Consider the following 13,393-nt stretch of genomic DNA (forward strand, 5'->3'; position numbering starts at 1 on the left):
AAGAAATTTCCACTTGAACTCGACACAACACATTGCATAGGACTAATTTCATTGTGTTTGGCTTGTTTCCATCTTGTTGTGCTAATTTCACTGCGTTACGGCTTGTTTTCATTGTGTTGTGCTAATTTTGTTGTGTTGTGGCTTGTTTTCCGTTGTGTTGTGGCTTATTTCTGTTTTGTTGCGCTAATTCCATTGTGTTGTGGTTTGTTTTTGTTGTGTTGCATTCATTTTGTTGCGTTGTGGATTATTTCCATTGTGTTCTGACCTGTTTCAATTGTGTTTTTTCCTGTTTTACATTGTATGTGTGCAGATTTCAAAGTGCTGTGGAACTTTCATTGAGTTGTGCACTACTGGTCCAACATACTTCAGAGATCATATGCTTATTTGCTGCTTATTCTGGCTTTTGATGATTAGAAAGTAAAATAAAAAGCAGCATTTATTTGAAATAGAAATCTTTAGTAGCATTATAAAAGTATTTACAGTTTCTTTTGATCATTGATATATCCTCTCCGTATAAAAAGCATTATTTGAAAGAACAAAATTTCCAACCCTTGCCAACACAATATAAAATTCTAGATAAAACCCATTACTGTAAGTCTAAATCAGAAATGTCTGCTAAAAACTACCAATACAATTCAGTGGTGTGTGTGTACAGAGCATTAGAGTTAGCAGTTTCAAATAAGGGTTTCAAATGTTAACCGTAACAATGAGAAATAATAATAGTGATGAGGCAAACCAAGCACATTCAAACCTGTCTCAGTGACAGTCTGCTGTCCTACACACATTCTGACACACTGACAGCCAAGAAACCAGCTGTTCATGTACAACACACACACACTGGCATCCATGTAAAACACAAACAAGCCAGACTGAGCCATCCATCAAATCACACACACACATGAGTGACTGTGTGTGTGTGTAAGCATATGGAAATCTGTTCGGTCTGGTTGGCCAGATTACACACATGGACTGAGACACACACAGCATAAAAATACACTCAAAGCCACAATCAGCTGAGATATCTATATATATCCATCACTGTATACACTACTATTCAAACATTTGGGCTAATTTTTTTTTTTTATTGTTTCCTTCTGACATATCTACTTTTATTTACAAGTTTTACAAAGAATCCGCTCATAACCATCATTTATTGTGAATCGGGCTACACTGCTCCTGATGTATGTTTTCTATTGGGTGAAATAATCAATCATCTTTTTGTCTTATTAAATCCAATTCAGAGCTCCGCCACACTTACACAGACACTCAAAACACAAACAAATGCATACACACATACACAAAAATGCAGTAAAACACACTCACACAGTGTGATCTACAAGTCGAAACTAGAGACATAGACAGTATGTAGTAATTTCAACTATTTAGTTGTCTATGGCATGTCTTCATTCAGACAGATAGATAACCGTGTGTGTTGCGTTTCTTGAGGGCCGATGCCAGCCATAGTAAACTATGAAAATTCCACAATCACCAGTTGCTAAGATACAGTTGTGTGCTTTGTGCCACTGTAGGCACATAAAGTTGAAACAAACAAATAAATACACACAAATACACAACTGTTTGTGCACTCTCTAACACATAAAACCCCACAAAACCAGCCCTAAATAGAACCATGTACACACACGCACTGCAACACTGCACAGTGTTTGTAACATTTCCATGGAGATGGCGTGCTCAGAGTCTCAGTGGAGTTTCGCTGTTTATTTTCAGACCCGCCACTTTTTTTTTTGTCTTAAATGGCCTTCCGTCTTTTGATTGCCTTAAACAGGAATGCGAGTAGGCATATGCCTTTTTTTTTAGCAATTCATTATTTTTGTCCCCTTGAGGTTCATTTAGGTTAGTCAGGTTTCTGTTCCAAAGAAAAAGTTAAAATACCACCTAGTGTTGCTTTCGCCAACGAAAATTATGACTAAATATTGTCGTCAACGAACCTTTATCACATGGCAAAAACGAGACAAGACGCAACGTAAATGCTGGTCATGTAACGATGATTATAATTAAATGTATAATGCAATATTGCTGACGAAATAAAACGAGGTTAAATGTGGTATACAAAATAAAAACTAATCTAAAATGTCTCTTCATTTTCGTTGACCAAAATGAGACGAAACTAGATGTTATAACGTTATTTTGTCTCGTTTGGTCGCGTTATTATAATTTTGCTGTATTTTTGTTTCCTGTGTCTCACTTCAAGGGCTGCATCAGGTCGCACTGCACAAACGTCACTTTAAGCCCCGCTCATGGCATTATTTAGAAGACCACAACAAACAAGGATAGGCAGGATTTATACTTTCGCCTGGCTCCGCTTCGCAAGCGCACTTTCCCAAACGGACGAGGCTTTTATACTTGTCACAATCGCCATTGTAATATTCTGTGAAAGGACAGAGGAGCGATGAGGAGTAACTGTTCTCTTTAAACTTCGGGAAACACCGGTGAGAAGAAGTAATTTGCCAGTGCAAATTTTGTGATTTCTTATTCAGAACCAGATTTGTTTTTTTAAAAGAACCAGGGCCCGTATTCATAAAGAATCTTAATGCAAAAAGTAGCTCCTAGTGACAAAATTCTAAGAAAATTCTTAGAAATGTGGGCGTTTACTCTTAAAATTAAAGAAAAAATCCTAGTAAAGAAAAAAGTAATTCAGAAAGCATCTTAACCCTTAAAAGAGGTCTTAAGGTCAAACTTGTTAGGAGCACAGACGAAGACTTTTAAGAGGCTTAAGAGTTTCTTTAGCAGAGGAGAAAATGGCAGAGAGATGAAGAGGCAGAAGAAATGTGTTGCAGACAATGGACGACAGTGAGTTAATAAGACGCTATAATTTAATATATAAATTAAAGTAATCACTACATTATGATATTTGGCAACTGAGAAAATGCAACAATGCAATAGTGATGATTTGGGTCTGTCACAACCTTCTGTAAGCAGAGTGATCACACAAACAATTACAGCACTTTCAGAACATCTTATTGTGTCGCAGTTCATTTCATTTCCACTAGACATTCCCACCTTGCAGGCTCAAAAAACTGAATTTATGAATATAGCAGGCTTTTAGGTGCACACAAGCAGGGGGAATGAACCGTTAATAGTTTGTCCTATACACTCCCATGTCTGCTTCTTGTCCCTTGCTGTGACACTCGGCCCAAATTTTCCTTTAAGAATTGCCTTGTGTTCATCCACTAACTGGGCTAACAGTAAACACTGTTCCTCTGTCCAGTTTTTCAGGTTTTTTTTTCTTGGTTTTGATTCCATGTTTGATACATTAAAACCAACATTCAAACCGCCACTTAAATAGGACAGCAATCACTGTAAATGGAAAGAGTGGAAAAATTTTTATCATTCTAAGCCGATCAAATACCTTATAGGAAATTACAAGCATGGTAAATAAAAAAAAAGGATTTATATACACACATATAATGTTTGTGTGTGTGAGAGAACGGTCAAATAGGATATATTACTAATGTAAATTCAAAGTGAGAATTAGAATAGACTCTATACTTAATATCACTCTTTTTTACTTCTTGTACAACCAGCCAATCACAGTCTTCAAAAGATTGTGTCATGCATAGCAACGGGGTCAACCCCGCCTCCTCACTAAGATGAAAGTTTTTGTCTTTTCCTTACTCAGAGTTGCTCTCAGATCGGTCCCGAATCGCTCCTAAGCTAAGACTCCTACGTAAAAGTTTTTAAGCTAAATTAAGAGTTTTCTGAGAGGATTCTTAGAATCTTTATGAATACGGGCCCAGAACCGTAAGCAATTTCTAAGTTTTGGTTCCGAAAATGGTTCTGGTGCGACACGTGACCAAGCGCCTTAATTGTTCTGATGATTCGGCGTTTCCCATACAGGATGTCACAAACCAAATAAAAGAAACGCTACCCTGCCTCTTTAATTACTGAGAACATTGTTTCCAATGATGCGCATTCCACAGATTCGTCTTTATCTGCAGAACACGTTTCTCACTATTGTATGCACACTCGTGCCTTTGATAACTGTTTACGTCGTTTTGTCTGACTGTACATGTACCGGCAGCTCGCAGCACCAGAAGCCACTAAATTTCATTATATTTGTCCCATATTGTCATTAATATACATACTGACTTCAACTTAGACCACTAAATAGACTGCTATTGTAATGTAAGTATGAGGGTTATATTATTTAGTGTATAGGTCATTTTAAGAGTGATAAAGTGCTAAATATTTATTTTCATGAATATTAAATATTTAAAAATGTGGAAACCACTCATTGTATCAAACCATCTCCTGACTGCATTATTATTTGAAAAAAAAGGGGGCTTTATGGAGTGTGTGTATACATGGTTATAAGTATTACAGTTTAGCTTTCATTAATTAAGGGAAATGAACAAGTGTCTTAGCCCTCAAGGGACTATTTGGCCATGTATAAATATAAAACAATCTTTAACTACTGGCTGTATTTCGCATTAAACACAAGTCAACTGTAAGCAAATAGTGTATAATTAATATCTAAATGAATTCTTATTTTATGTTATACAATACTTCAAATTAGAAGCTTTGGACAAACTATGCAAGGTTTCCGTCAAAAAGCACCTGATGGAGTTTGAACTTTACATTAAACTGCTTCTTTTTCACTCAAATGCTGGCATAGATGTGCATGTTCGGCTAGAATCGTCCCTGAAGTCTGCATGTTCGGAAGCAGAGTTATGTGGAAAGTTACAAAAAATGGCGTGCACTCAAAGCGAACTTCCGGCAACACCGCAATGACAGGTATCTCAACAAATTAGAATACTTCACAAGACCAATAAAAAAATTGTTGGCCTTCTGGAAAGTATGTTAATTTACTATACATGTACTCAATACTTGGTAGGGGCTCCTTTTGCTTTAATTACTGCCTCAATTCGGCATGGCATGGAGCTTATCAGTTTGTGGCACTGCTGAGGTGGTATGGAAGCCCAGGTTTCTTTAACAGTGGCCTTCTGCTCATCTGTATTTTTTGGTCTCTTGTTTCTCATTTTCCTCTTGACAATAGCCCATAGATTCTCTGTGGGGTTCAGGTCTGGTGAGTTTGCTTGCCAGTCGAGCACACCAACACCATGGTAATTTAACCATGGTAATTTTTGGTGCTTTTGGCAGTGTGGGCAGGTGCCAAATCCTGCTGGAAAATGAAATAAACATCTTCAAAAAGCTGGTCTGCAGAAGGAAGCATGAAGTGCTCCAAAATGTATTGGTAAATAGGTGCAGTGATTCAAAATCTTCTCCACCCTTCCTCCAGACTCTAGGACCTTGATTTCCAAATAAAATACAAAACTTGTTCTTATCTGAAAAAGAGGACTTTGGACCGCTGGGCAACAGTCCAGTTCTTCTTCTCCTTAGGCCAAGTAAGATGCCTCAGGATTGGCTTAACAAGAGGAATACGACAACTGTAGCCAAATTCCTTGACACGTCTGTATGCCTTGACCCCAGCCTCAGTCAATTCCTTGTGAAGTTCACTCAAACAAATTCTTGAATCGATATTGCTTGACAATCCTCATAAGGCTGCAGTTCTCTCAGCTGGTTGTGTATCTTTTTCTTCCACACTTTTTCCTTCCACTCAACTTTCTGTTAACATGCTTGGATACAGCACTCTGTGAACAGCCAGCTTATTTGGCAATGAATGTTTGTTGCTTACCCCCCTTGTGAAGGGTGTCAATGATTGTCTTCTGGACAACTGTCAGATCACCAGTCAAACCTTTGCAGGTGTTTTGTTTTGATTAGCTGATTGGCATGTCATCATATTCTAATTTGTTGAGATAGCAAATTGGTGGGTTTTTGTTAAATGTGAGCCAAGATCAAAGAACCAAATACTTAAAATACTTCAGTCTGTGTGCATTGAATTTATTTAATACACGAGTTTCACTATTTGAGTTGAATTACTGAAATAAATGAACTTCTCTGCAACATTCTAATTTATTGAGATGCACCTGTATGTTTTCATAGTACACAAACTCTATTATTCAAAAATTTAAATTAAATTAAAATTTAAAATTTAAATTAAATTTATGCATTCAGGAGACGCTTTTATCCAAAGCGACTTACAGTGCATTCAGGCTATCAATTTTAACATATCATGTGTTCCCGGGGAATCGAACCCCCAACCTTGCTCTACCAGTTGAGCTACAGGAACACTAAAAGACTACACAATTGGAGACCTAATGAACTGACCAATTGGATGTTTTTTTTTTTTTTTTTTTTTAAGCTGAAATTGATGTGTATACTAAGTGGTCTTTTGTAAAGGAAAGCATCACTAGTATTAATGCTGATAGTATTTTATTTTAGTTTTATTGCCATTAAAAATATATATATTCATAGTACATCACTCATGTAATCATACTACTTTATCATTGGTGAGCATAAGACACTTCATAAAATAATTATTACCAACCCCAAACTTTTTATATTAATATAATTTTAATAGTAATAGTAGACTGTAAAATTTAATTGTATTTAAATTTTTAAAGATATATCAGCTATATATATTATTATTTTCCTTTGAGAGATTACATATTTATTACGATAAACATAGACTGATAACATAGACTGATAAATCATGTACAAAAAGACCAGACCAGAGATAAGAATGTTAACAGGGTAAGTTTTGATTTCATATTCAATTTTAAATTTAAATTCCTTATTTTCATCTCATTTCATTTGTAAAGGTCATATCTTTATAAGTATCTGTCCTGCAATGATGATCTTTAGAAGTTGCATTCATGCTCACACATGCGTAACTGCTAAATAAACGTGCATTTACTTCTCACTGGTTTGTAAACCTTCTTCATTTTTCAATTCAGTCCACTTAAGGTTTTGATTTCTAAGGGTTTTGGAGTCAAAGCGCATACACAAAGAACTCTCACCAAATGCATACTTTTTGCACTATTGAGAGAAGGTTGAAGCATAGTGCATCTTCTTTTGCGCGCCCGTGAGTGTGTGCGTGAGAGTTTCCCTGCGGTTGGCTGCTGAAAGTGCTTACACAGTAGTCAGAGCTACAGAATAACTGCCATACATCATCTCACAGATGAGCTGCCAGACACACACACACTCGGGCACGACTCCAGCTGCTGATACGGATCTTCCTTCTCTCGCTGGGTTTAGTCTCTCCAGTCTCCACTAAGTGATCACACCACATGCCTCTTCACAGTATTTAACTGCCCCTTGAGCTTCCTGATGCCCCAGCTGCCCCTCAGACCCACACAGTGAGAGTGAATCACCTCAAACTGGACCCAATAAGTATAAGAGGTGCAGGATAAGAGGAAAATAGGTGGGAGAGTGGACTTCTTTTTTACTTTAAAGGCTTATTTTACAGGGAAACAAATATTTCTTGATTTTTTGATGTACTGTATGCTGGTATCCATAAGTTTGCGGTCAGTAATTTTTTTATTCAGAAATGAAATATCAAATTGATCTTTATAAGTGACAGAAGTGAGGATAAAGACATTTATAATGTAAAAAAAAAGTCTTACATAGAAACATTTACTATTTTTGATCAACTGAATGTGTGGCTAAATAAAATTATTTTCTTACAAAAAAAAAAAAAAAAACAATATTACTGACCATTAAACTTTTAGTGCAAACCATTCTGAATTAACACACTACATCTGTGCATAGATATGAACATCTATATACTGCATTATGGGTTGATTTAATCAACCTAAAGCCACAACAAAGGCAGATGCTAAAGTATAAAAAAAAAAAAAAAAAAAAAAAACATTAGCTGTGCAAAACTATGCGTGTGTGAAGATGGATAGCCAAAGCAGCATGTCAGACTTCATAAATCCTTATGATCATTTACTTTTAACTTTCCTGCTCATCTTCAATAAAGCAGCTCTGGATATCAGCCGCTGATGGGAAAAAGAGTGCTTTTCGTTTCCTTTACATGCACAAAACAAGTAAACAAACTAATCATGAGGCTAGATGATGAAATATACTATGCGTGTGTGTGCTTGTATGACTGCAAACTCACAAACGCAGCGCAGTGGAGCGTGTCGAAACCAAACAGCTTAATTTAAGAGTTTGTGCCCGGCAGGACCTGTCATGAGCACATTCTGCTGTGGCATACGCATTCACGCACACAGGACCCATCAGGGGTCACATGTGATGATCCGTTTCCATACCGGCAGAAAATGAGTCATTAATCTACTGGAATGAACTCACATCAGAGCTCGTATTGATTTGCGCTCCCTACAGCACCATTTGAGGAATTATTAAAATGCTTTTTCACCGTCTGGCCGAAGAAACAATGACGAAATTGCTTGTGCAGTTTTAAAAATTTCCTGAGGACAAAACATTGGGAAAATACAGACGGAGGAAAACAGAGACTGAAAAAAGAGACTGAAAAGGGAGAGAGTAAGATTCTAAATACAGCTTGGAAATGGGATACAATTCATTTCATGTTTAACATGATTCACAAACATGCAGTGAGCAGTGAATGTGAAGAAGTTTGTGAATGACAAACATTCCAGCTGTACCCAAATCCACTGAATCACTGCTGTTTTTACAGCAGACGGATGCATGTGGCATTCTGTAAAGCCTGTGCCTCGATATGGAAACTAAAGGGATACAACCATGAGTAAAAAGGTGAATCAAACAAATCAAAGTGACAGTTCACCCAGTTGTTGGTTCATCTGAGCAGATTTGGAGAAATCTAAGCATTACATCACTTGCTCACAAAAGGATCCTCTGCAGTGAATGGGTACCGTCAGTCTAAACAGCTGATAAAAATGTCACAATAATCCACAAGCAACCCACACCACTCAAATCCATCAGTTAATGACTTGTGAAGTGAAAGGCTGCATGTTTTTAATAAATCCATCAAGGTGTTTTAACTTTAAACTGTCACTTCTGGCCAAAATATCAGCCCAAAATATCAGCCCATAATCTCTAATAATGCTTTCTCCAGTTAAAAAAATAATAATATTGGTGCTTGACCTGTGCATATTTCTTTCCTAATTCAGACAAGATGACTTTTTCACTGGAGAAAGCTTATTGGATTATTGTGATGTTTTATCAGCTGTTTGGACTCTTATTCTGACGCCACCCACTCACGGCAGAATATCAATTGGAGAGTAAGTGCTACAAAGATTAATTTCTCAAAATCTGTTCCAATGAACGAACAAACTCATCTTGAATGAGGGTGAGCATATTTTGAGCAAATTTCCAACTTCATTTTTGGGTGAGCTTTCCTTTTAAATCACTTCTACTTCGATCTGAATTTGGCGGTAGTACATTATTATTTGTGCTGGAACAAGCTGAACCCAGTTTTAGCACTTTTGGAATTGGATCCAACAGCTATTTTTGTGAATGTAACACCTCATATGGCTTTAAAGGAAATACACAATTAGATGATAAGATCTGTACAGTCGTGTTTCTTTAACTGTGGCTACTTTTTATTTATTTTTTTACTTTTTTCTTCTATTTGGTCAACTCATTTGTCTTGCTGAGTGTAATTTCTTACCATGCATTTATGTAACCTGAATAATCCCAATTAAATACTTTCACACTTTTCTGAGACACAATAAAATATTCTGTTCACAAATTATATTTAGCTTTATTTGTCTTCATTCATACACCACGTCTCAAACTTTATCTCAAGCTCTTCACTGACAATGTTGTCTTTTTAGTAAACAAGTATATTAGTATTAATTTTAGCAATTTTAAAATATTGTTAGAGGTGCAAGCCAATCATAATTCTGATAAATGATATACAAATTATTTAATAAATTAAAAACAGAAATTATTTATGATTGACTATTTGTTTAAATTAGATCCGTTTTATTTGTTCAGATAATTTATCAATGTCTAGATCAGTTTGTTTAGATTTGTTTTAAATGTAAAAAAGCATATTATTCACACACACACACACACACACACACACACACACACACATATATCTCTCTCGCTCCCTCTCTCTCTCTCTCTCTCTCTCTCTCTCGCTTTCTCTATACCTTAAAAAATTATATATATATATATATATATATATATATATATATATATATATATATATATATATATATATATATATATATATATATAATTTTTATATATAACATATATACATATACTGTATATACATACAGTATATGTATATATATATATATATATATATATATATATATATATATATATATATATATATAATTTTTAAAGGTATAGAGAAAGCGAGAGAGAGAGAGAGAGAGGGGGAGCGAGAGAGAGAGAGAGAGAGAGAGAAAGAGAGAGAGATTTAGAACAGATTTTCATAGTTTAAAAGAATATCTGGGTGGAATTATAAAATCCACACATAATATACATTTAGGAATTAATCAAAAATACTTGTCTTTACATGACATTTATATCATCAAAAAGAGAAAAAAAAAATCCTCCTAACTGTTATGAAACAAACCCTATGAATAGGTGCTCAAAGTAGAAGAAACATGATGCAGTTAAACATACACTACTGTTCAAATGTTTAGGGATAGTAAGATTTTTACAAATAAATTAATACTTGACAAAAAGACTTCCATTTTAAATAATGCTGTACTTCTTGATTTTTTCTGAAAAAGAAATATCACATTTTCCACAAAAACATTACATGCCAACTACTTTCAACAGCAATATTAATATGCCATGTTTCCAAAGCAAACAAATCATCTCTCCTCAAGAACACACACTCTCTCTCACTCAGGTATCTGACCCTAATCTTCCCTCTCCAACAGCTTCAATCCTATTTCTTATTGTGCTCGGCCTGCCCAGCAGAGCAGACTGGAGATTCTCTCTGTCTCCTTTATCACTCTTCAGTCCCTGCCAGAAGAAAAAAAGACTGCACTGGAAACAGCTGAGCTGGGGACTTCTTCTATTCACTGCTAAGCTGTTTAAGGGTTTGGAGATAGTGAGGGCCGGGTCACTCTCTCTCTCTCAGTGGACAGTACTGATAGGGTTATGAGAGGGGAAGTGAGTAAAGACACTTCCTGTTGTGAGTCTCAGTCGGACGCTGTCAGTCAGGCGGCAGAATGATTACCTTCAGCTCGTCTGGATTCAAACATTCAGAGTGTCTCAGGCTGGGATATATCCTGCAGCGCTGATGTGTCCTGTCAGTCAACACTTCCTCCTCTCATTACTTACTCTAGCGTCCCTGTTCATCTCATTTCCATTCAGGATGCATCTGTATACTCTCACCCTGGTGTCCTCAAACTCTTTCTTCCTGCCGAAAATGGCACTGTATTATGCAGTGATGACAGGAGGGATGGAGGTAGATGGATTGTCAGTTCCGTGCCCCATTCACACTGACAGTGATTTTGCTGCTGGAGGACGGCAGGTCGCTACTGGGCGTTCCTGAGGCTGGACGTCCTGATGTTGCAGCGAATAGCTTTTAAAAATCTGATCACAAATGAGGTGTACTGCTGGTAAAAATCATTTATAATATAATTCAACAATTTTGCTTAAAATAAGCATACTGAAGTAGAAATTAGTTTAGGCTTTAAACAAGAAACAAATAACAATTTGCCAATGGGGTAAGACTAATAAATGTTTCCTTTTTCTTTGCTGTGCATTTTAAGCATAATTCAGAGTTCTCTCTTAGAAGGATTTATCATATTTGCTTGTTTTACAATAGAATGTTTTTTTGCAGTGCACTCAGTTTGCCAGAAACTTTGAAAAATGAATGACCACCTGTCTTAGTGCAACTGCAGATCACCGTCACGGTGGACAATCCTTCAGATTATGGTCCATTCCTTCATAGCACATCTCCAGTATTTTTATTTATTTTTTATACCAAAATAAATAAAAAATTAATTTTACAGATTCAATTAAATAAAAAAAGTTCATTTAAAAGGTTAAATCCAAATAAAATAAGACAAAATAAATAAATATTAAATAAAGTACAAATGGGATTGATTATATCACTTGCACTGACAGTCACTATATACACTAGATAAATTATAATATAAATATTAAATAAAGTAACACTATATATATATATATATATATATATATATATATATGAAGAGTTCAGATGCAAAAGCCTCTAAATGCCATCTTAAATTTTCATCTAAAATTAGGATTTTTATCAGGCTCCTAAATTTATGTTCAGTTATTCACTTTAATAGCCTGAAAAAAAGGACCTGCACATTGCCATTCAAGTAAAATGACTCAAACTAAGCATAGGAGCTTGATAAAAATCCTAATTTTAGATGCAAATTTCAGATGGCATTTAGAGGCTTTTGCATCTGAACTCTTCATATATATATATATATATATATATATATATATATATATATGTGTGTGTGTGTGTGTGTGTGTGTGTGTGTGTATATATATATATATATATATATACATTTTTAAAAAATACCATTAAACCAAAATAAGATACAAAATAATTAATTTATTTTTATTTTGCTTAAACAAACAAAAATAATAATTTAACAAAATGTCTTCATCCAGCAGGAGTCTCAATGTGTGTATTCACAAACATGATTGCTAGTGGGATTCTTGCCCTTTATAGACTGAGTAATGAACAATGTACTACTCAGAAAAGAAGATCTTAATCTGCTCAATAACAAAGAGTAAAGCTGAGCTCATATGAACTGAAATCTCACCAACAGGTCAACTCAAATCTGACTTCTGCTAAAATTATTATGGACTTCAGCACCATGGACAGAGACACACGCACACAAAATTTCAGCACCATGGACAGAGAAACCAAATGAAAGATACCCATGCTCACTACAGACTGATGTAAGGGAGAAATAATCAGGTTTACAAATTCAATGCAGGTAAAAAAAAATATAATAATAAAAACAAGTGATTCACAAGACTGAGAATAATTAAAGGTAAACGAGAACAAGTATAAGACTAATTCACAATGAAACCTGAATGTGGGTGGAGCATTCCAGTGTGATGTCATAATTAGAACCCAAGTAACCATTAAAAAAGCATCACACCTAGCTAGTGCACTTACAAGTGTTCTACAGCAAGTGCACTACGGCTCTAAAGCATTAGCAAAATAGTAAAGTGTGTGTAGCTTAAGGAGAGAATTCCTACCTTGACGTAATTTAATTTGTTCTTGCTGGCATCACTGCCGACTGCTTTATTTTCAGCGCGTGGCTTTAGAAATTGCCGCAGTGGGCTGGAGACGGGCAGACCAGTTACACTGATACCATCTGAAAACACAAAACAACGTACATTAGACATACGGCACACATGAACACAGGGGCCAGAGGCCTGAGAAACAGTGCAAGAGAATTATGTGCGCTTATGTGAGGAGAGCACGCTATTATACAGCACTAATTCCTCACATTCAGAGGACGTGAACATCGCTCAAATGCTTCGCTCTCCATCTCTCTCTCCATCCGCCTTTCCATCTCTCAGCGCATCTGTTTGTCCGGCATTTAGC

General features: G+C 35.8%; 1 pseudogene; it reads right to left on the reverse strand.

Annotated features, from left to right (window-relative positions):
- The window catches only part of LOC113120215 (trafficking protein particle complex subunit 9-like), a 139,495-nt pseudogene that overhangs the window by 31,565 nt on the left and 94,537 nt on the right, over positions 1-13,393 (reverse strand).

Source organism: Carassius auratus, chromosome 19 (assembly GCF_003368295.1).
Source record: "Carassius auratus strain Wakin chromosome 19, ASM336829v1, whole genome shotgun sequence".
NCBI classification, from domain to species: domain Eukaryota; kingdom Metazoa; phylum Chordata; class Actinopteri; order Cypriniformes; family Cyprinidae; genus Carassius; species Carassius auratus.